This window comes from Setaria italica, chromosome V (genome assembly GCF_000263155.2).
Source record: "Setaria italica strain Yugu1 chromosome V, Setaria_italica_v2.0, whole genome shotgun sequence".
In the NCBI taxonomy this organism is placed as follows: Eukaryota; Viridiplantae; Streptophyta; class Magnoliopsida; order Poales; family Poaceae; genus Setaria; species Setaria italica.
In genome coordinates this window covers 12,482,992-12,504,379 of record NC_028454.1, presented here as the reverse complement: position 1 = coordinate 12,504,379, position 21,388 = coordinate 12,482,992, and the positions used below count along the sequence as shown (strand labels likewise).

At 49.8% G+C, this 21,388-nt stretch overlaps 1 pseudogene; it reads left to right on the top strand.

The window, feature by feature from the left end:
* The first annotated feature begins 11,672 nt into the window (after positions 1–11,672).
* LOC101777046 lies at positions 11,673–18,089 on the top strand (annotated as a pseudogene).
* Positions 18,090–21,388: the final 3,299 nt, after the last annotated feature.

Here is a 21,388-nt window from a genome sequence, read left to right as displayed (position 1 = left end):
CCCCAAATACACATAGGCCCCTCCACCTCCGAAAATAATTGCAAACAGGTCCCTGATTTATTATAAATCAGCCCTAAACCTCCGTTTAAGCCCCTAATCAATGTTTAACCCGTCATTTCATGCGCCAAACTCCCTCCAATTAATCCCAAATTTTACCACGTCATCCTCCAGAATACTTTCGCCGATCCATATCCAAATTTCCCAAAAATAATCCCTCTATCTATTTTCCGTTCGCATTTCCTGTTCAGAGCTCACGGTTAAAAATTGTTTTCTCTTTTATTTATTTGTGTGTCTGTTTGTGTGTGCCGTAGATCGCGGATTGCCCGAGGAGGAGCCCGAAGAGGAATTTGACCGCGAGCCCGAGCCCGAGGACCAGTACCGCGAGCCGGAACTCCCGGAAGGCTTTGAAGACGGCAAGTCCAATCTCACCCTTTGATGCATACTTAATACCTAGTTTTTCAAACACAACCTATTGCCCTGTTTTACAAAGTGCATCTTATTTCACCGCAAGACATGGTTGGATAGCCACCCCTTGATTGTTATGAACATTCCTTGTTGTCCTGTGCTTATCTCTAAATATGACTCGCTCTGTTTAGATGATAGCCGCTGCTAGAACGCTTAGGAAATTATTACTCAACTGCAATCATCATTACAATGGTGTATTCGGGAAATGAATGTGCGTGTGTGTGTGTGTGTCCACGCAAGAAAGATGGCTTTTGGGTTCGGGGAAAAGGAATGTGTGGACGGGATGGATGGGTGTTCCTTGTGTGGGATGCCACGTTGTTGTGCTCGTACCTTGGTGGTTGAGCAATGTCGGGAGGTATCCATCCGGTCATAATTAAGGACCGAGTTAATGTGTCATCTTGCCTAATTCCACTATCGTGCAACCACTCGACCATTGTATGGGCAACGGCTTAGCACAAATCCCACTAGCTGGAGGGTTAGTCCTCAGGAGTGCTGGTGAGCAACGGGAACCCGTGGAAAAGGAGTAAGATCTTGGTGACTTAAGTCCCGGTTACGGTCTCCAGAACGAGCCGTGAACCCCTTGGGTGTTCCGTGAGAACTAGCCGGTCTTAGCTAAGGTGGGTAATGGCTTTGTTAGGATCCGTACCGTCACTAAGGTGATTGTGCTACGGTACCCTACTTGTGGGAAAAGTGTACACCCTCTGCAGAGTGAAAACCTATCCGGGTAGCCGTGTCCACGGTATTGGACGAATTACGGCTTGGTCACATAACTAGTGTTTGGGCACGGATGTCATGCGTATGTGTGTGTGTATGGAATTTCAGAAGAGTCCGGCAGTTGTGCCGTGCGCTATGACGGACGGGGAGTCCGATAGCGATAAAAGCTTGGATCCTTTGTGTAGGATCAACCCCACTCAGTATTTCGGGTATTAAAGGGAACTTTATAAAAACTTTTCCGAAAACGATCCCCTGCATGTGTTAAAAATTAGCTTTTCCGCAAAATAAACCTTAGCCTACCCTTGTTATACTTGTGCATAAACTTGCTTGTATCCCCTCCGTGGATGGGGTTGGACTTGTTGAGTACGTTAGTACTCACCCTTGCTTCGTTGCTACAGAGGAAGACTCTGAGTTCGTCGCAGAAGACCTCGAGTAGAGGTTGTGTCCGCACCCGACGCTGCCTGTGGTGTTGCCCTGCCCAAGATGCTGCTGCTGCCGTGTAGTCTCGAGTGCTGTCTTTTGGCAGTCGCTTGGTTAGCCGCCGTTATCTATTTACTGTTTATCGCTGCGTGGCTTTCACGCCCACTCCCTCGGGAGTTGTACGGTAACTGAATTATCTGTCGAATAAATGTGTTATCAGCCTCCTGGGATTGATATTTGTATCACATTTAGTCTCTACTTATGTGGGGATGCTTCAGGTGGTATCAGAGCCGTCGTTGGCTGTAGGACGCAACCTTAGGACTGGATTAGCCCTTTTGACCAAAACAAAAGAATTACAAAATTTCTTCCTACCTTTGCTCTATTGTAAAACTAATTTGTGCCCCGGATCTTTTCCAGATGGCCGAGGAAGGATGGGTCAACAGCCACTGCCTGGAGGAGCCTGGTTTTCCCAGATTGCTGTTCGCCTGCATGGACCGCCTTGGGATTTACGAGCGTCCGGAGTACACCAGCAGGGAGTACGAGGACCGCGGGACCCCTCGGTGTGAGATGATTATCTACATCGGGCGGAGCAGCCGCTATCCGGATATCCAGCCTTGGAACGTGACCGCCACCGGCTTCCGACACAAGGATACCTATCAAGTGGCAGCCCGGAAGGCCCTCCGTTTCCTGTGCCAGATCTATGAGAGGCACATTGGCCGCACTCCGATGAGGTTCTACCCGCCTGTCAAGAAGAACCGCCCGGTTTGGCTGGCCCGGGTTCGGACCTTGGAAGGACGTGGACAGCGCGAGGATGACCCCACTGTGCTACACATGGCTGCCTACCTTCTCACCTTGGATGAGCTCTACGACGAGCAGGCTGCTAAGTTGAAGCAGCAACTCCGTAGGGCCGAGGACGCAGAAATCATGGTGAGGAGGCTTCAGGTGAAGTTAGCCGCTGCCGAAGCCCGAGCCGCGGCCGCTCAAAGCAACGAGGCCATTGCCGTTGAGGCTCTCAAGGAGGCTGAGGATCGGCACTCCAAGGAGCTGAAGGATGCCCACCTCACCGTTCGTGCCAGAAGGAGGATGGTGGCCATCGAGGACGACGAGGCTCCGATCCTTGAAGGGATCCCCATTGTCCCAGGGCCCAGTAAACGGAAAAGCCCGGATGCCACCCCGGCACCACCACCCTCGGAAAGGAACTCCGAGGTGTCGGATGGAGTGGTTCCCGAGACCCCTCCCACGGGCGGGACTCTGAAGGATGAGGTGCTGGCCCTTCTCATTCCATTAGAAGATCACTCAGTCCAGGGAGAAGACTCGCCCCGCGAGTAGTGTGCCCAGCCCGTAGTGCCCGAGGAATGAAGCCGTCATGGTCCGCAGTCTAGAGTTGTACCCTCCAGTTGCGTTGTTGTAACCGGTCGTGTAGTGCGTGTTTTGGCCTTACCCCCCCAGCAGTGTTGTACCCCGTGGCAAAATAAATAAAATCGTTTGTGTTTGTTGCTTGTTAGTCTGTGTGGTTGTCGACAGGAGGTGGATTCTGTCTCTTCGAAAATACGAAATAACCACTTTAAAGATCACTAAAATCCAAATCATACTCTCATAAAAAGGTCTCACTCAATCTGCAGATGCCGCCCAAGCGTGCCACCAGGACTTCCCCAAGTCAGGCTCATGCCTCCCCCAGTGCAGAGAGGCAGCCTGAAAGGCAGGAGCCGCCCCCGGCGGTACTCCCTGAGGAGTAGGAAGTAAGCCAGCCAGAAGGAAGGGGAGAAAGCCAAGTGGGAACACAGCAGCCACCGCCCCCACCGGTCATCGATCTGGTTCAAGTGATGAACAACCAGACCCTTCTGCTGGAAGCCTTAGCCAACGCCGTTACTCGCCAGAGGCCCCGCGGGCAGAATATGAATGAGAAGTTGACGGACTTCCTCCGGACCAAGCCACCTACTTTTGGCGGGTCTGTCAACCCTCTGGACGCGGATGACTGGCTGCGCGTCATCCAGAGGAAGCTGGAACCCTTTGGGTGTGAGAGCAGGGACAAAGTCCTCTTGGCTGCTCACCAGCTCACCGGGACCGCCCTAGCCTGGTGGGAGAACTACTGCTCTGCTGCCCAGGATGCCTCCACTATCACCTGGGATGAGTTCGTGACGGAATTCCGTCGCTACCACATTCCCGCCGCCACCATGAAGCGCAAGGCGGATGAGTTCCGTGAACTCCGCCAGGGCAACCGCTCGGTGGAGGAATACACCTTCCAGTTCATGGAGCTGGCCCGTTATGCTCCAGAGGAGGTGGACAAGGATGAGAAGAAGCAGGACATGTTCAAGAAAGGCTTGAACGCAGAGCTAAGGACCCTGCTCACTCCTCAGATCTACCCCGACTTCAACACCTTGATGAACATGGCTATCTTGACTGAGAGGGCCAAGGCAGAGGAGCGGAGGGACAACAAGCGTCGGTTCCTGGAAAACAAGGCACACCAGCAGGACCGCTTCCAGAAGCCAAGGAGCTTCGGTCATCCCTTGCCCAGATCCCAAGCTCCCATGCATTATCGGACCCAGTCCCAAACGCCTGGCTCACATCAGACTGCTGCCCCATTCCGGAGCCAGAACTCCATCAAGGCCCCACAGAGCAGCGCCAGCCAGGTCACCAGCAATGGTAGGGCATGCTTCAACTGCAGAGAGCCAGGGCATTTCATCGCCAACTGCCCCTATGCCAACAAGCCAGCAGCATCAGCCTTGTCCAACTCAGTAGCTGGGCCCAGGACCGCATTGTCAGGAGCCAACCGTGTGCCAGTCCGCAACAGTGGCAACCCCAGCAACAACAATAGCCAGCAGATGAGGCCGCCCCAGCAATCCTTTGGTCGAGCCCGCGTCAACCACATCGGCGCGCAGGAGGCTCGCGACGCTCAGGGCGTGGTACTCGGTGAGTTCCTAGTCAGCTCCGTCTTGGCAACAATACTTTTTGATTCTGGAGCATCACATTCCTTCATATCCTCAAGTTTTGTGGAGAAACATCATATACCTACAGTACTACTAAAGTTACCCCTATTAACCCGGACTCCTGGGGCCGACATTCAGTGTCGACTAGGTTGTTCTCGGGTAAGGATCAATTTAAGTGGGGTAGAATTTCTAGCGGATCTAGTAGTACTTAAGTCTAAGGGGATAGATGTGATCCTTGGGATGGACTGGTTAAGCCTACATGACAGTCATATAGGGTGTGCTGATAAGGTAGTGCACCTGACCAATCAAGATGGTGTGCAAGTGACCTGTCACACTAAGGGAAGTGGTCCAGACCCCATGGTGTTCAGCATGGAGACTAAGATCTTAGGAGAAGTCCCGGTAGTGAGTGAATACCCGGACGTCTTTCCTGAGGAACTACCTGGAATGCCCCCTGACAGAGACATAGAGTTCGTAATTGACCTTGTCCCCGGAACCTCCCCTATAGCCAAGAGACCCTATAGAATGGCAGCCTCAGAGTTAGCCGAGCTGAAGAAACAGTTGGGAGAGTTGCAACAGAGTGGTTTTATCAGGCCCAGCTCATCCCCGTGGGGAGCCCCCGTGCTTTTTGTCAAGAAAAAAGATGGGAGTATGAGGATGTGCGTGGATTATCGCGCATTAAATGAGGTCACCATTAAGAACAAGTACCCCCTCCCTAGAATAGATGACTTGTTTGACCAACTAAAGGGAGCCAAGTATTTCTCCAAGATAGATCTGAGATCGGGGTATCATCAGCTCAAGATCAAGGAGAGCGACATTCCGAAGACCGCCTTTGTCACCCGCTATGGTCAATTTGAGTTTACGGTGATGTCCTTTGGATTGACCAATGCACCTGCTTACTTCATGAACCTCATGAACAAGGTGTTTATGGATGAATTAGATAAGTTTGTCGTAGTCTTTATTGACGACATACTTATCGATTCCAAGAGTGTTCAAGAACATGAACACCACTTACGGGTGGTCTTGGAAAAATTGAGAACCCACCGACTCTATGCTAAATTCAGCAAGTGCGAATTCTGGCTTGAGAAAGTGGCATTCCTTGGTCATATCTTGACCGCGGAAGGAGTAGCAGTTGATCCTGAGAAGGTGGAAGCCGTCTCCAACTGGCAGCAGCCCACTAATGTTAGTGAAATCAGGAGTTTCCTGGGTTTAGCTGGATATTATCGGAGGTTTATTGAGGGATTCTCCAAGATAGCCCGGCCCATGACAGAGTTGCTCAGAAAGGACAAGAAGTTCACCTGGACCGAGTCATGTGAGCGGAGTTTCCAGGAGCTGAAGAGAAGGTTGACAACAGCCCCAGTGCTGACCTTGCCAGATATCCAGCGAGATTTCGTCATCTACTGCGATGCATCTCGACAAGGATTAGGCTGTGTCCTCATGCAGGATGGGAAGGTTGTGGCATATGCTTCCCGACAGCTTAAGCCCCATGAGCAGAACTACCCAACCCATGACTTAGAATTTGCAGCCGTAGTGCATGCCCTCAAGATCTGGAGACATTATCTGATTGGGAATAAGTGTGAAATCTACACCGACCATAAGAGCCTAAAGTACATCTTTACCCAACCCGATCTAAACTTAAGGCAGAGGAGGTGGCTAGAGCTGGTAAAGGACTACAACCTGGAAATCCATTACCACCCCGGCAAAGCTAATGTGGTAGCTGATGCCCTAAGTAGAAAGTCCTATGGACAGCCCGGACCCGAGAATGCCCGTCTATGAGAGGAAGTGGCCCGGTTGAATGTGCACATCGTTCCCCAGAATGCTAGCCGTAGGCTAAGCATCCAGCCCACATTGAAGGATAAAATCCGAGAAGCCCAGGGTTCAGACCAAGATCTAGTAAAAATCCGCAAGCAGACCGGAGAAAATAAAGCCCCGGATTTCAGGGTAGATGACAAGGGAACCTTATGGTATAAGAACAGAATTTGTGTCCCTAAGGACGGGGAATTCCGGCAGACCATCCTGGATGAAGCCCATAACTCAGCATACTCCATTCACCCCGGATCCACCAAGATGTACATGGACTTAAAACAGAAATACTGGTGGAACGGGATGAAGGCAGACATAGCTTAGTTTGTCGCCCGGTGCGATACCTGCCAAAGAGTCAAGGCCGAGCACCAGAAGCCAGCCGGCTTGCTACAACCCTTGCCTATCCCGGTTTGGAAGTGGGATGAGATCGGCATGGATTTTGTAGTAGGCTTGCCCAGAACCCAGAAGGGAAATGACTCCATATGGGTAATAGTGGACCGACTCACCAAGGTTGCTCACTACCTGCCCGTACGGACCACTTACGGTGGAGAAAAACTGGCTCGACTCTACGTCGACAACATAGTGAAGCTGCATGGTGTGCCCAGCCGAATCGTCTCGGATAGAGGAACTCAGTTCACCTCTAGGTTTTGGAGGAGCTTACACAAAGCCATGGGTACCAAACTGGATTTTAGTTCAGCTTATCACCCCCAGACCGATGGCCAGACCGAATGGGTAAATCAGATCATGGAAGATATGTTAAGAGCGTGTGTCCTCACCTATGGAAAGGATTGGGAACAAAGTCTACCCTATGCAGAATTCTCATACAACAATAGTTACCAAGCCAGTCTAGGCATGTCACCATTTGAGGCCCTTTATGGTAGAAAGTGTCGGACCCCTTTGATGTGGTCAGAAGTCGGAGAGCGTTCCCTGGTCGGACCAGCTTTTATCAAGGAAGCAGAAGACCGTGTAGCAGAAATCCGAGAGAAGATAAAGGCTGCACAGTCCAGACAGAAGAGCTACTCTGACAAGAGAAGACGGGAATTGTGCTTCAATGAGGGAGATTTTGTCTACCTCAAGGTATCCCCGATTCGGGGTACGCGAAGGTTTCAGGTGCAAGGAAAGCTAGCCCCTCGGTACATTGGACCATACCAGGTGTTAAAGAGAGTGGGAGCCGTAGCATACCGTATCCAACTGCCCGAAGAAATGTCGGATATACACCCGGTATTCCATGTCTCCCAGCTAAGAAAATGCTTGAGAGTACCGGAGGAACGAGTACCGGTGGAAACAATAGACCTACAAAAGGACCTTCGGTATCAAGAAGTACCTGTCAAGATTTTGGACACTGTCACCAGGAGGACAAGGAATACAGCGGTCCGGATCTGCAGAGTACAGTGGAGCAGGCATGGCGAAGAAGAGGCCACGTGGGAACGCGAGGACGCGTTAAAGAAGGAATTTCCCCATCTCTTCAGGACTCAGTCGAATCTCGAGGACGAGATTCAATTTAAGTGGGGTAGGTTTGTAACGCCCGCAAAAATCACTAACTAAAATCACCCGTTAAAAACCGTCTTTAAAATCTTTTACCGCTGAGCTCCAGGAAATCGGAAACCTCCCCGGCGATTTCGCCGTCCCGGTACCCATGCCGACCCCCCATCTGTCTTTTTATCTGTGCCCGCGAATCTCGCCGCGTGCCGGTGTCAGACGCCGTGCGCGTGCTCCGACCGCGTGCCGCGAGTGCCGCCGGTCTCCCCCTTTTCTTTCTCTTTTCCTTCCCCTTTCTCCTTTTTCTTTTTCCTTCTTCTTTCTTCCTCCTTCTCCTTTCTTCTTCCTCCCTCCTTCTCTCTCCTCCTTCTTCTTCCTGGCACCCGGACCGGCCCCAGCTCATTACTCCGACGCCCCCCATCCCCTGGCGCCATACCGGCGGCCCGGCCCGCCGCTCGCCTGGGGCCCGCCGCCGGCCGGTCCCGCCGGACGTGCCGGCCGCCTCGGACGGCGCGCCGCCCGCCGGCCCCTACCCCTGGCTCCACCTCCGGTCCGGTCACGGCAACGGTGCCGTGCCGGCCACCGCCGGCCGGCCGCCCCTTCGAGCCGAGCCCCTACCGCCGCTGGCCCGTCCTGCCCGGACCCCCACCTTACCGCCGCCGCCGGCCCCTAAGCGGCACGCCACCGCACTGTGCCGCCGGCGCCCCTTGGTCCGGACCCCCACCCGCCGCCGAGCTATAAAAGGGCCATTCCGCCGGGCTCCCATCGCCACACCCCACCGCCCAGCTCGCCACCGCCGCCCAAGCCGCCGCCCAAGCCGCCGCCCGTGCACCGCCGCCGCCCGAGCAGCCGCCACCACCACCACCAAAATACCATCGCCGGCCGCCCCGTATTCCGTGCCGAAACTCCGAGGTAAGGGGCCAAATGGGCCTCCCTTCCACCCGCCGCCCCGGCCCGAGGCTCACCGCCGGCGGAGCCCCACCGGCCGGTCGCCGCCCCCCCCCAACTCCTCAATCTCTCTTCCCTTCCTGGAAGAAGAAGAGATAAAAACCTTTCAATTCCGATCCAACCCCCAAGTTTCCCCAAATTACACATAGGCCCCTCCACCTCCGAAAATAATTGCAAACAGGTCCCTGATTTATTATAAATCAGCCCTAAACCTCCGTTTAAGCCCCTAATCAATGTTTAACCCGTCATTTCATGCGCCAAACTCCCTCCAATTAATCCCAAATTTTACCACGTCATCCTCCAGAATACTTTCGCCGATCCATATCCAAATTTCCCAAAAATAATCCCTCTATCTATTTTCCGTTCGCATTTCCTGTTCAGAGCTCACGGTTAAAAATTGTTTTCTCTTTTATTTATTTGTGTGTCTGTTTGTGTGTGCCGTAGATCGCGGATTGCCCGAGGAGGAGCCCGAAGAGGAATTTGACCGCGAGCCCGAGCCCGAGGACCAGTACCGCGAGCCGGAACTCCCGGAAGGCTTTGAAGACGGCAAGTCCAATCTCACCCTTTGATGCATACTTAATACCTAGTTTTTCAAACACAACCTATTGCCCTGTTTTACAAAGTGCATCTTATTTCACCGCAAGACATGGTTGGATAGCCACCCCTTGATTGTTATGAACATTCCTTGTTGTCCTGTGCTTATCTCTAAATATGACTCGCTCTGTTTAGATGATAGCCGCTGCTAGAACGCTTAGGAAATTATTACTCAACTGCAATCATCATTACAATGGTGTATTCGGGAAATGAATGTGCGTGTGTGTGTGTGTCCACGCAAGAAAGATGGCTTTTGGGTTCGGGGAAAAGGAATGTGTGGACGGGATGGATGGGTGTTCCTTGTGTGGGATGCCACGTTGTTGTGCTCGTACCTTGGTGGTTGAGCAATGTCGGGAGGTATCCATCCGGTCATAATTAAGGACCGAGTTAATGTGTCATCTTGCCTAATTCCACTATCGTGCAACCACTCGACCGTTGTATGGGCAACGGCTTAGCACAAATCCCACTAGCTGGAGGGTTAGTCTTCAGGAGTGCTGGTGAGCAACGGGAACCCGTGGAAAAGGAGTAAGATCTTGGTGACTTAAGTCCCGGTTACGGTCTCCAGAACGAGCCGTGAACCCCTTGGGTGTTCCGTGAGAACTAGCCAGTCTTAGCTAAGGTGGGTAATGGCTTTGTTAGGATCCGTACCGTCACTAAGGTGATTGTGCTACGGTACCCTACTTGTGGGAAAAGTGTACACCCTCTGCAGAGTGAAAACCTATCCGGGTAGCCGTGTCCACGGTATTGGACGAATTACGGCTTGGTCACATAACTAGTGTTTGGGCACGGATGTCATGCGTATGTGTGTGTGTGTATGGAATTTCAGAAGAGTCCGGCAGTTGTGCCGTGCGCTATGACGGACGGGGAGTCCGATAGCGATAAAAGCTTGGATCCTTTGTGTAGGATCAACCCCACTCAGTATTTCGGGTATTAAAGGGAACTTTATAAAAACTTTTCCGAAAACGATCCCCTGCATGTGTTAAAAATTAGCTTTTCCGCAAAATAAACCTTAGCCTACCCTTGTTATACTTGTGCATAAACTTGCTTGTATCCCCTCCGTGGATGGGGTTGGACTTGTTGAGTACGTTAGTACTCACCCTTGCTTCGTTGCTACAGAGGAAGACCCTGAGTTCGTCGCAGAAGACCTCGAGTAGAGGTTGTGTCCGCACCCGACGCTGCCTATGGTGTTGCCCTGCCCAAGATGCTGCTGCTGCCGTGTAGTCCCGAGTGCTGTCTTTTGGCAGTCGCTTGGTTAGCCGCCGTTATCTATTTACTGTTTATCGCTGCGTGGCTTTCACGCCCACTCCCTCGGGAGTTGTACGGTAACTGAATTATCTGTCGAATAAATGTGTTATCAGCCTCCTGGGACTGATATTTGTATCACATTTAGTCTCTACTTATGTGGGGACGCTTCACTCTGCAAATTTGTGCCGCTGCCGGTCCATTGAGGCATATGGTCGTCGCCGGGCCATTGAGGGTGCTGGCCGCCGACAAGCACCACGCGCTGTTGAAGCATCCCTCCGCCGCGCCTTACTTGACCCTGCTGGATAGGAGCGGTTTGGCTGTGGTGCCTGCATCTGCACAGGCAACAAAAGGAATTGAAATCTGGACAACTTCAGCTACCGAATCAGGGGAGGAAGAAAGAGGGACTGAGGGAGAGGTACCTCAGCTGGGACCTGCCGGAGTGGGGAGGGCTGCCGCCGGGAGATGAGGGGCGCGCCGGAGTGGGGAGGGTCACCGCCGAGAGATGAGGGGGCTGGAGATAGCCGCCGCCACCTGGAACCGACGCCGGGAGGGGAGGAATGGGTCGGCGTGGGGCGACCGACGGTAGGTGCGGGGTAGGCGGGGCGAGCAGGTGTCAACCAGCGCGCGGGGAAAAAAAGAGCGCGGGAAGGGGGCACGGGAACGGAGCTTGGGGGATTGGGGAAGACCGCGTGTCGCGAAAATATGCGAGGCGAGGAGGTGTTTTTTCGCGTCACCAATCTTTTGAGGAGTTTTGGGTGGACTGTTGGAGTTCATTTTTTTATTTTTTTCCTAAAGAAGGTATTGGGGTTAAGATTAGCAGTCTCTTGGAGTTGCTATAAGGAGATTCGAAATGTGGGGATGTGAATCAACTATTTTCAGGGTCATATTTGGGTACAATCCTTATTCATCATTCAATCAGGGGCATCAGTCAACCATAATCACAACAGTTATTAAGTATACTTCTTTAGGGTATCAACTATCAATCACATCTTTTCAACAACCAAACAAAACAAAGAAAAGGCCTGAAAGGCACTAAAGAATAGATAGACAAAATATATTGGGCTTCCCTATCCTGGGCTGGGTTGCAACACGCCGCCGTCTCTCTCTGTCACGCCGCCTCGGTTATCTCTCCTTACCAGTCGTCCCCGCCGCCGGCGCTGCCTTCCGGCCCGGGACGGCCCGAGCCCGCATTCCCTTTTCTTTCTCGGCTTCACTCTCGGCCTTTCTTTCCTAGCGGCGAGCCGGCGACACAGGGCGAGCGGCCGCCATTGGCTAGGTCTTCGCCGGGCTCTTCGCCGGTGACGAGCATCCGACGGGTATGCCAGCCTATTCCCTTCCCTTCCCTTCCTGCTGTGCGAAACGAAGACCCCAAACCCTAACGTGCTGTTTGTATTCGGTTCTTCATCTGTTACCTGCGAAACTTCGATTTCTTTTCGTGCAAAAATTATCGGTTGTACATGAGTAAACCCATGTCCTATACTATGTCCGTCCCCTGATCCTGCTAGCCTTTCTTTCATGTGCTAAACGCTTCCTGACTTGCTCCTAGTTAATCTAACTTGTGCATCTTGCAGATGATGGACCACAGAATGTAGTTTGAACTATTGATGGTACTGTTTCTATGTTGTAAAATAAAGCATATCCGCCTTTTACCCAATACTGGAACTGAAGTAAACAATACGCTTGGCTATAGCAACTGTTTGCCAAGTTATTTTCAGGGAAACTAGAAGATTTCAAATTTGATCGGAGAACACAACATGTATGAAATCCCATCTTTTTATTGAGCTTCACAGTACTATTCAAATCCGCCAAACACCTGTAAGAGCTGTTGTCCATATTCCATATGTAAGGATCTTGGCTTTGACTTGTGTACGGGTGCATGATAGTCTTTGATCTTACACAGTTAAAATAAAATTGAGATAGATCCCTGAGCTCTCAATTACAGATGATACGAAATAAGCAGATACATTTTCTTAATTAGATATTCTCTTTTCCCCATCCCTTGTATCTGGCAATATATATGTACCTTCCAGAATAGACTTGGCCTTGGCTCATATTTGATTTTCTATTGCACAATTTGCAGGTTCTTTAACTATCTGACGCTTACCTGAAATATGTCATATCCTGGGGAAATGACGGGCAGCAATATTATTCATCTTCGATGCTTTCCTAGCAATATGTTATGCACCCAGTGAAGTTTCACTTAGATGCTTCTCTTTTCTGTAATTTATACTGATGATGTGCATACCCGTGTGCTTTGTGTAGGTGAGCCAAAGATCTGGTTTCATCCCTGGAAGAAACAGAAGGTCACGAATGACTCCGTACTGCTTAGACCTACGACACCTCTGCCAATTACCTACTCAAAGTGTTAATGTTCCAAATATCCGACCACTGCCTACTTCCACTGCTGCAGTATCCAGGGGTATTAACACCCCATTGGTTGAGGAATCTGTTAGTGAGGTGGAATCGATCCCAAGTATTATTCATTTTTTACCGCAAGCCATTTCTCCAAGAGAACGAATATGAAGAGCTACTTAGGAAAGTACAGGAAAAGGTTGCTTGCAACATTGTTGGCATCAGAACTGAGCAGTGCTTCAATGTTGAACTGGAGAAGGCACTAACTCCTGAGAAGCTTGCAACACTTAAGTGGCTCCTTGCGGAAACTTATGAACCTGAGAAATTACAAACATGTAGGTTTTTGGAGGGTGAGGTATGTGGAAGCCCTTACTCTGTGATTGTTGAGGTTGGGCCCCGTATGGCATTTTCAACTGCTTTTTCAACCAATGCTGTCTCAATTTGCAAAGCTCTATCACTAACAGAAGTAGCCCGCTTGGAGAGGTCTAGAAGATATCATTTGTCCCTTCAGCCTGGGAGTGGTCCACTTGACAAATGCCAACTCAACAGCTTTGCTGCATGATAGAATGACAGAGTATGTTCATCCTGGCAAGCTCACATCATTTCAGTCAGATTTAGTACCAGAACCTGTGAGTGCCATACCAGTGATTGAAAGGGGAAGAGAAGCTTTGGAAGAAATAAATGTTAAAATGGGGCTTGCTTTTGATGAACAAGATATCAAATACTACACCCACCTTTTCAGAGATGACATCAAACACAATCCTACTACTGTGGAACTTTTTGATATAGCACAATCCAACAGTGAGCACAGTAGACATTGGTTTTTCAATGGTAAACTTGTGATAGATGGAGAAACCATGGCTAGAACTATGTTTCAGTTAGTGAAGAGTCCCTTGAAGGCCAACCCCAATAATTCTGTTATTGGATTTAAGGATAATTCAAGTGCAATCAAAGGATATCAAGTAAATCAGTTACATCCAGCACTACCGGGTTCCACTTCACCACTATCCCTTATGATGCGTGAGCTTGACATTTTATTTACAGCAGAAACCCATAATTTTCCATGTGCTGTGGCACCTTATCCTGGAGCTGAGACTGGTGCAGGTGGTCATATAAGAGACACACATGCAACCGGAAGGGGTTCTTTTGTTGTTGCTTCCACTGCTGGTTATTGTGTTGGTAATCTTTGAATTGAAGAGTCAAATGCACCCTGGGAGAATCCATCTTTTTCATACCCGTCAAACTTAGCCTCTCCATTGCAGATTCTTATTGATGCTAGTGACGGTGCTTCCGATTATGGGAACAGATTTGGTGAGCCTCTAATTCAGGGTTTTACAAGAAATTTTGGTACAAGGTTGCCAAATGGAGAGCGTCGTGAATGGCTGAAGCCAATAATGTTCAGTGGAGCAATCGGACAGATTGACCATGCACACATCTTGAAAGGAGACCCAGAAATTGGAATGCTGGTTGTCAAAATTGGTGGTCCAGCCTACAGAATTGGTATGGGTGGTGGTGCTGCCTCAAGTATGGTTAGTGGACAAATGATGCAGAGCTTGATTTCAACGCGGTGCAGCGTGGAGATGCCGAGATGGCTCAGAAACTGTATCGTATTATCAGGGCGTGTGCAGAAATGGGAGAGAAGAACCCAATCATCAGCATTCATGTCCAAGGAGCTGGGGAAAATTGCAATGTTGTGAAAGAAATAATCTATCCAAAAGGTGCTGAAATTGATATACGCTCAATTGTTGTTGGTGATCACACATTGTCTGTCTTGGAGATTTGGGGTGCCGAATATCAGGAACAGGATGTATTATTGGTGAAGCCTGAGAGCAGAAGATTGTTGGAGTCATTTTGTGAGAGGGAAAGAGTTTCAATGGCTGTCTTTGGGGAAATAGATGGTAGTGGGAAAATTGTTTTGACCGACAGTGCTGCTGTGGAGCAAGCCAAGTTGACTGGACTCCCTTCTCCACCCCCTGTTGTGGATCTTGAACTTGAAAAGGTTTTAGGAGATATGCCTCAGAAGACCTTCGAATTTAACCGAGTTCCTCGATTAGGTAAACCCTTAGACATTGCACCTGAGGTCATGGTAATGGATGTTCTGAAGCGAATTTTGAAGCTCCCTTCCATATGTTCAAAACGTTTCTTGACGACGAAGGTTGACAGATGTGTTACAGGTCTTGTTGCACAACAGCAGACAGTTGGTCCTCTTCAACTTCCACTTGCTGATGTGGCTGTTATTGCGCAGACATATACAGATCTGACTGGAGGTGCTTGTGCCATTGGAGAACAACCAATAAAGGGCTTACTTAACCCCAAGGCCATGGGAAGGCTTGCTGTTGGTGAAGCTTTGACCAATCTGGTCTGGGCTAAAGTTTCATCCCTTGCTGATGTCAAAGCGAGCGGTAACTGGATGTATGCTGCAAAGCTTGATGGAGAGGGAGCAGATATGTATGATGCTGGTGTTGCGCTGGCTGACTGCATGATTGAACTTGGCATCGCTATTGATGGAGGAAAGGACAGTCTATCTATGGCAGCTCAATGTGATGGCGAAGTAGTCAAGGCTCCTGGAAATTTGGTGATCAGTGCTTATGTGGCATGTCCTGATATAACTTTGACAGTTACTCCAGATTTGAAGCTTGGTGACGACGGAGTGTTGTTGCACATTGACCTGGTTAAAGGAAAGCGCTGACTCGGTTGTTCTGCACTCGCACAAGTGTTTGACCAAATTGGAAACGACTGCCCAGACATTGAAGATATTCCCTACTTGAAGAAAGTCTTTGATGCTGTTCAGGAGTTGCTCAGTGAACGCCTTATTTCTGCCGGTCATGACATCAGTGATGGTGGGCCCATTGTTACTGTTCTTGAGATGGCATTTGCCGGTAACTGTGGTGTTAACCTGAACATAGGCTTAGGAGATTATGATCTTTTACCAGTACTTTTCGCAGAGGAGCTTGGTCTCATTCTTGAAGTGCACTCAAATGACCTTAATGTTGTAAAGCAAAAGCTTCATGCGGCAGGTGTTTCCACTAATGTAATTGGCAAAGTAACTACAGCTCAACAAACAGATCTTGTTGTTGATGGTGAGGTGCGACTGAAGGAAAAAACTTCAGATCTCAGAGATCTGTGGGAGGAAACAAGCTTTCAGCTTGAGGAGCTTCCGCCTTTGAAGTCTTGTGTCAAGCTTGAGAAAGAAGGCTTAAAAAGCCGAACATCACCTTCATGGCGTTTGTCTTTTACTCCCAAATTCACAGAGAAGAAACTATTGACCACAGCCATAAAACCAAAGGTTGCTATTATTCGTGAAGAGGGTAGCAACAGTGACAGAGAAATGTCTGCTGCATTCCATGCTGCAGGTTTTGAACCATGGGACATAACAATGTCAGATCTCTTGACTCAGAAAATTTCTCTAACTGAATTCCGTGGGCTTGCATTTGTTGGTGGTTTTAGCTATGCAGATGTTCTGGATTCAGCAAAACGTTGGGCTGCATCTATCAGGTTCAATCAGCCCCTCATACAACAGTTCCAGGAGTTCTACAATAGGCCAGACACATTTAGCCTTGGAGTTTGCAATGGGTGTCAACTCATGGCACTTCTTGGTTGGGTTCCAGGACCAGATGTTGGAGGTTCCCTTGGTGTAGGTGGAGACATTTCTCAGCCAAGGTTCATTCACAATGAATCTGGGCGTTTTGAGTGCCGGTTTACCAGTGTGGCTATAGGGGATTCTCCTGCTATAATGTTTAAAGGCATGGAAGGCTCTACGTTGGGCATTTGGAGTGCTCATGGCGAAGGGAGAGCATTCTTCCCAGATGAAAACATTTTATCCGGTATTGTTAAGTCCAACCTAGCTCCTCTGAGATACTGCGATGACTCTAACAATGTAACAGAGGTCTATCCCTTCAATCCCAATGGTTCTCCACTTGGTATTGCGGCCCTTTGCTCCCCTGATGGAATGCATCTCGCTATGATGCCACACCCCGAGCGTTCCTTCATGATGTGGCAATATCTGTGGTATCCAAAGGAGTGGCAGGTTGAAAAGAGTGGCCCCAGTCCTTGGTTGCGCATGTTCCAAAATGCACGTGAATGGTGTTCATAAAAAGGTAAATCTGGCTTTGAAAGCTGAAACATTTCTTTTTCTTTCATTGTTTTACATCTAGTAGACCTCTGGTCAGCTGCATCATTGAAACAAAAAAAAATCTATATTTGAAACAGTTGTTTTTCTAGATGACATTCCCTGCATCATGTTGCTTGCATCCATGGCACCTCATACATGGTTGCTTGTGCTATTTGCTTGGGTGTCACTTGCGCGCGAGTTTTGTTATTCTGATTCATTATTAACAGCTAAGTATTAGATGCCCAGTAGCTTTTAAGTTCTAGCAACACATTTCACTATATTCCAAGGTTTAAAGTTTGTTTTGATGGATGCTACGCATTCTTGTTGACTAGGTACTCCCTCCGTTCCTCCAAATTATAAGTCATTCCAACTGTCTTGAGAGTCAAAACATCTCAAGTTTGACCAAATTTATACAATAAAGTACTAACATTTATGATACCAAATAAGTACCATTAGTTTCTTCATTAAACATATTTTCATAGTATATATAATAAAGTACTAACATATTTTCATAAATTTTTGTGATCCTCTCTACAATTTTGATCAAAAATAAAATAGTTTGACTTTCCAAGAAAGTTGAAATGACTTATAATTTAGAACGGAGAAAGTATATTCCAATATAATTTGGAACGGAGGGAGTATATTCCAATATCAGGATGTTAGCAGGTTGTAGCCTTTTTAATGTATACATGCCTGTGCAGTACATTTGAAGCTGTATTATTTGCTAACGTGTTTCTTCCACTGGTGAAATGCAGCTGTGGACGGTTGTTTCTGCCACCTGGCTTCGAGCTACTCGCTGTGACCCGCAAATGATGGCAAGTTCGTGGACGTGTTTGTCGCGCCTGGGGCTGTTTTTTGACGCTATCCAGAATGAGCGCCAGTCTCTTCTCAAACGTCAAAAGATTTTGCTGTCCTGTTTGGACGTGTTCAGGAACATCTATATGCGTTTGTTGAGCTTTCACCATTGATAGATAGTATTGGTACTCGACGACGCTTCAACTTAGAGTTGTGTGTCATCTCATCAGTTTGTGCACAGCTTTACGCGAATATCTTTAGATGCAGCCTGCGAGATATTCGCAGCTTGCTGATAATGGTTACAGGTACGGGGATTTTATATGGCTTCAGTTAGCTAGATAAGCTACTTGGCTTTAAAGCCCAACAACATTCTGCGGAAGCCCAAAACACAAATAATAGTGCGGGCGTTGTGGGCTGTGCTAGGTGCTGTCCATCAGTTGGTTGGAGTGTCATCAGGCCCAAAACCGGACGAGAGGGCGCGGCCCGTCGATTCCGTTAGATGTTGATGGGCTATGTCCAAAGCACTGAAATTAAAAAAACCTGTTGCGCCATGGGCCCATGTGCCGCCGCTGCAGCTGCAGCCCATGGCGAGTTGTCGAAGGACCCACCCGGCGGCGACGCCTGATAAGTGGCGAGAAGCGTTTATTTTAGGATGGAGGGAGCAAGTGATAACTCCGGCAGCTCCACTCCATGGATGCATCTCCCTTTCCTCTCCTCCCGCCTGCACGCGGCGCTGCCCGCCGCTCCCAGCTGCAACGCCGCAGCGGCTGCGTCCGCCGGCCGGCCGGTCGGTCTCACTGTTCGGATGCATTTGCCTGCGCTGATGGTCCGCCATGCATACACACATACACCCGCCTTCAACCTCGCTCGTCAGTCGTCAGTGCTTTTGCCCGCTACCAATTAATGGCACGGCATGGACAACCGAGTACTCGTATAATAGATCCAGTGCATGCATGCATGTGGAGAGAAACCCATTTACAAGTGCGCTGGATCGTGATTGCACTTCGGCCAATCTGACAAGATCGAGGGCAGCCTACAGTCTAGTACTCCAAGGATACAAGCTAGGGGCTTCTCGATCATGAACCATGTGACAAGATCGAGGGAGAGCCAAACCAACAAAACAACCGCAACTGTACTGCATCGTGCACGCAGGAAACTGCATTTAAGGTGCAGTTGCAGACTTGCAGTTGATGCAGAGATCGATCGAGTTCGATCAGTTCTGTTCGCATCACGGAGTCGCGTGCACAGACGAGACGAGAACGAATCCGTTGGCCGCTAGCTCTGCCCCCGTGACCTGCAAGTACAACAAGAAGCTGCATTGCCAATTGGCCCTGCCCCTTTTCATGACCTAACGACTAACAGATGTATGCATCTATGCACACACACATACACACATGCATGCATGATACATACGTACGGTCTAAAAGCTAGCTGTCATGCCGATCGAGTGCCCAAGCTAGTCTCAGTTTGGTGTGTCCAAATGAAAAGCTCAACTGTTGACGGCCAAAAAAGTGTCAACATGGCTGCGGGCTTTGTCGCTTTTGCCGCTGGCCGGCATGCCACACCACACAGCATCCATGCCGTTACAGGTTCCAGAGATGTCCGTATCTTCTCGCGCGCCCCCAACCGCAGCTCCCCATCCTTTTCATCAGTATCCTACCCAACCTGCTTAACTACCCGACTCTCAGCTAGCCAATCTTTTCTCTGGTTTCGTCTCTCTCGATGGTCAATATATCGATCGATCACCAAAGCTCATGTCATGTGTTCACCGTACCCTTTTCTCTTAATTTCTTGCAATCGAAGAAGAAGCTGACGGAGGCCGGCCTAGCCGTGGAAGATAGCTGCACCCTACTGGCTACTGAAACGAGTTAATGCGCCTAATCATGTGCACCGCCGCCGTGGCGAGTGCTACACGAGCCGTGCCAATGATCGCAAAAGCAACGGATTTCTTCGTATGCGGGGAATTGTTGGCTCGTCCATTCCAAATCATTGCCTCCTGAAATCTGAATCAGCTTGTAGTCTGCAAATTTCGTAATCCTCACCGGTAATGTAATGTTACCGCTGGTAGAACCATTTCTGCCTGCGCGCGGTAAGAACTAATTAACCAGAGGCGTCCTTTACTCCGACGAACCCTGAAGCACGAGGCCGTGCTCCGCCACATCGATCACCGAGCCCCCGCAGCAATTACCCCGGCGCGCGTGCAACCCCTTCGCAGAGGCCGGAGTTACCAGGGGAGCCCAAGATCACAGCCACGCGCGGAGCCCGGAAGAGGAAAAGTGCAACAGGGCCATGCATCCAGTCGTGGTTCAGAGCTAGCTCAGACATCGGAGATGAAGTGAAAGGGGGAGACATGCCAGCCTGCGAGATGAAACCAGCAGGTGTCCTTCGTATCATCATCTCGCTCCTGATCTGATCGATCCGTCTCATCAGCCGCCGGGTCCCGGAGATTACGCCGGTGTCCGATCGTCGATCCCCATCGATCCCCACTCCCCTGGCTTCGCGTTGTGACAAATGGAGATTTTCTCGCGGGCCCACCGTGCTTGGATGGATCTTGTTAGGGTTTTGGTTGGTAGGCCATGAATGATTGCCGTCGATCGAGGTTGTGTTGTGAGCGAGCGAGCTAGGCGGCGAGGCAGGCAGGTCATGTTGTTGTCTCGCAGGGATGGAAGCCAGAGGCCATGCATGGGCACTGCTGATGCGGGTGCATGCCACTGCTCACCAACAGTTCATCTGGGTCACCACTCACCACAGGAGGGAGTCAATTTCTGGAACATGTTTTTCTTATATTTTTATTAAAGATCTCATAACGTCCTATCAGTTAATCAATAAACAGTGCTGCATTACTGTGCGAAAACAGTTGCGCAAGTGCACTTGTTAGTTGTTGCATCATACGATTAGGGGCTACGACGACGACGTACTGGTGCTCTCATCAGTTCCAGCAGGGAAATGTTCTCGAAGGCCAAAAGTCATACAAGATGAAACAGCTTACTCATATTATGTCTGGATTATTTATTTTCCAGACAGTTAACATGTCTGAAAAATGCTCCAGATTTGCAAACAAAAGATGGAAGCCATTTCCGCCGTCACGTGCATCTGCAGAGTTTACTAGTATCATGCAGTTGCAGCCCGGTTTATTTAATGTCTAGACGAACAATTCACAGATCGCAGTCACACCGCCTAGAGCGAGCTGCAGCTAACAATAATAGTATATATCGCGTCTGATCGAACAGTGAATCATATGGGCAGGCGGCGGTGGATGGAAGGATGGGTGAATAATGGCGGCGGAATGGCGAGAGCGTGCACCCCGAGCACACGCATGTCGTCTTGCCGGCCGGCCGGCCGATGGAGTTGACTAGCTAGTAAATAAGCAGCGCCCGGGATCGGCCGGATCGGAGGCGCATGGCCACGTACTCCCGCCGCCAGCCGGCCATCCAGCTGCGTGCTCCAGGCCCTGAGAGCCTGACACCCAGACGAGAAGACGACGCGGCATCCATGATGGATCCCCATGGACAGTAATGGCCGGGCGTGTAATCATGCC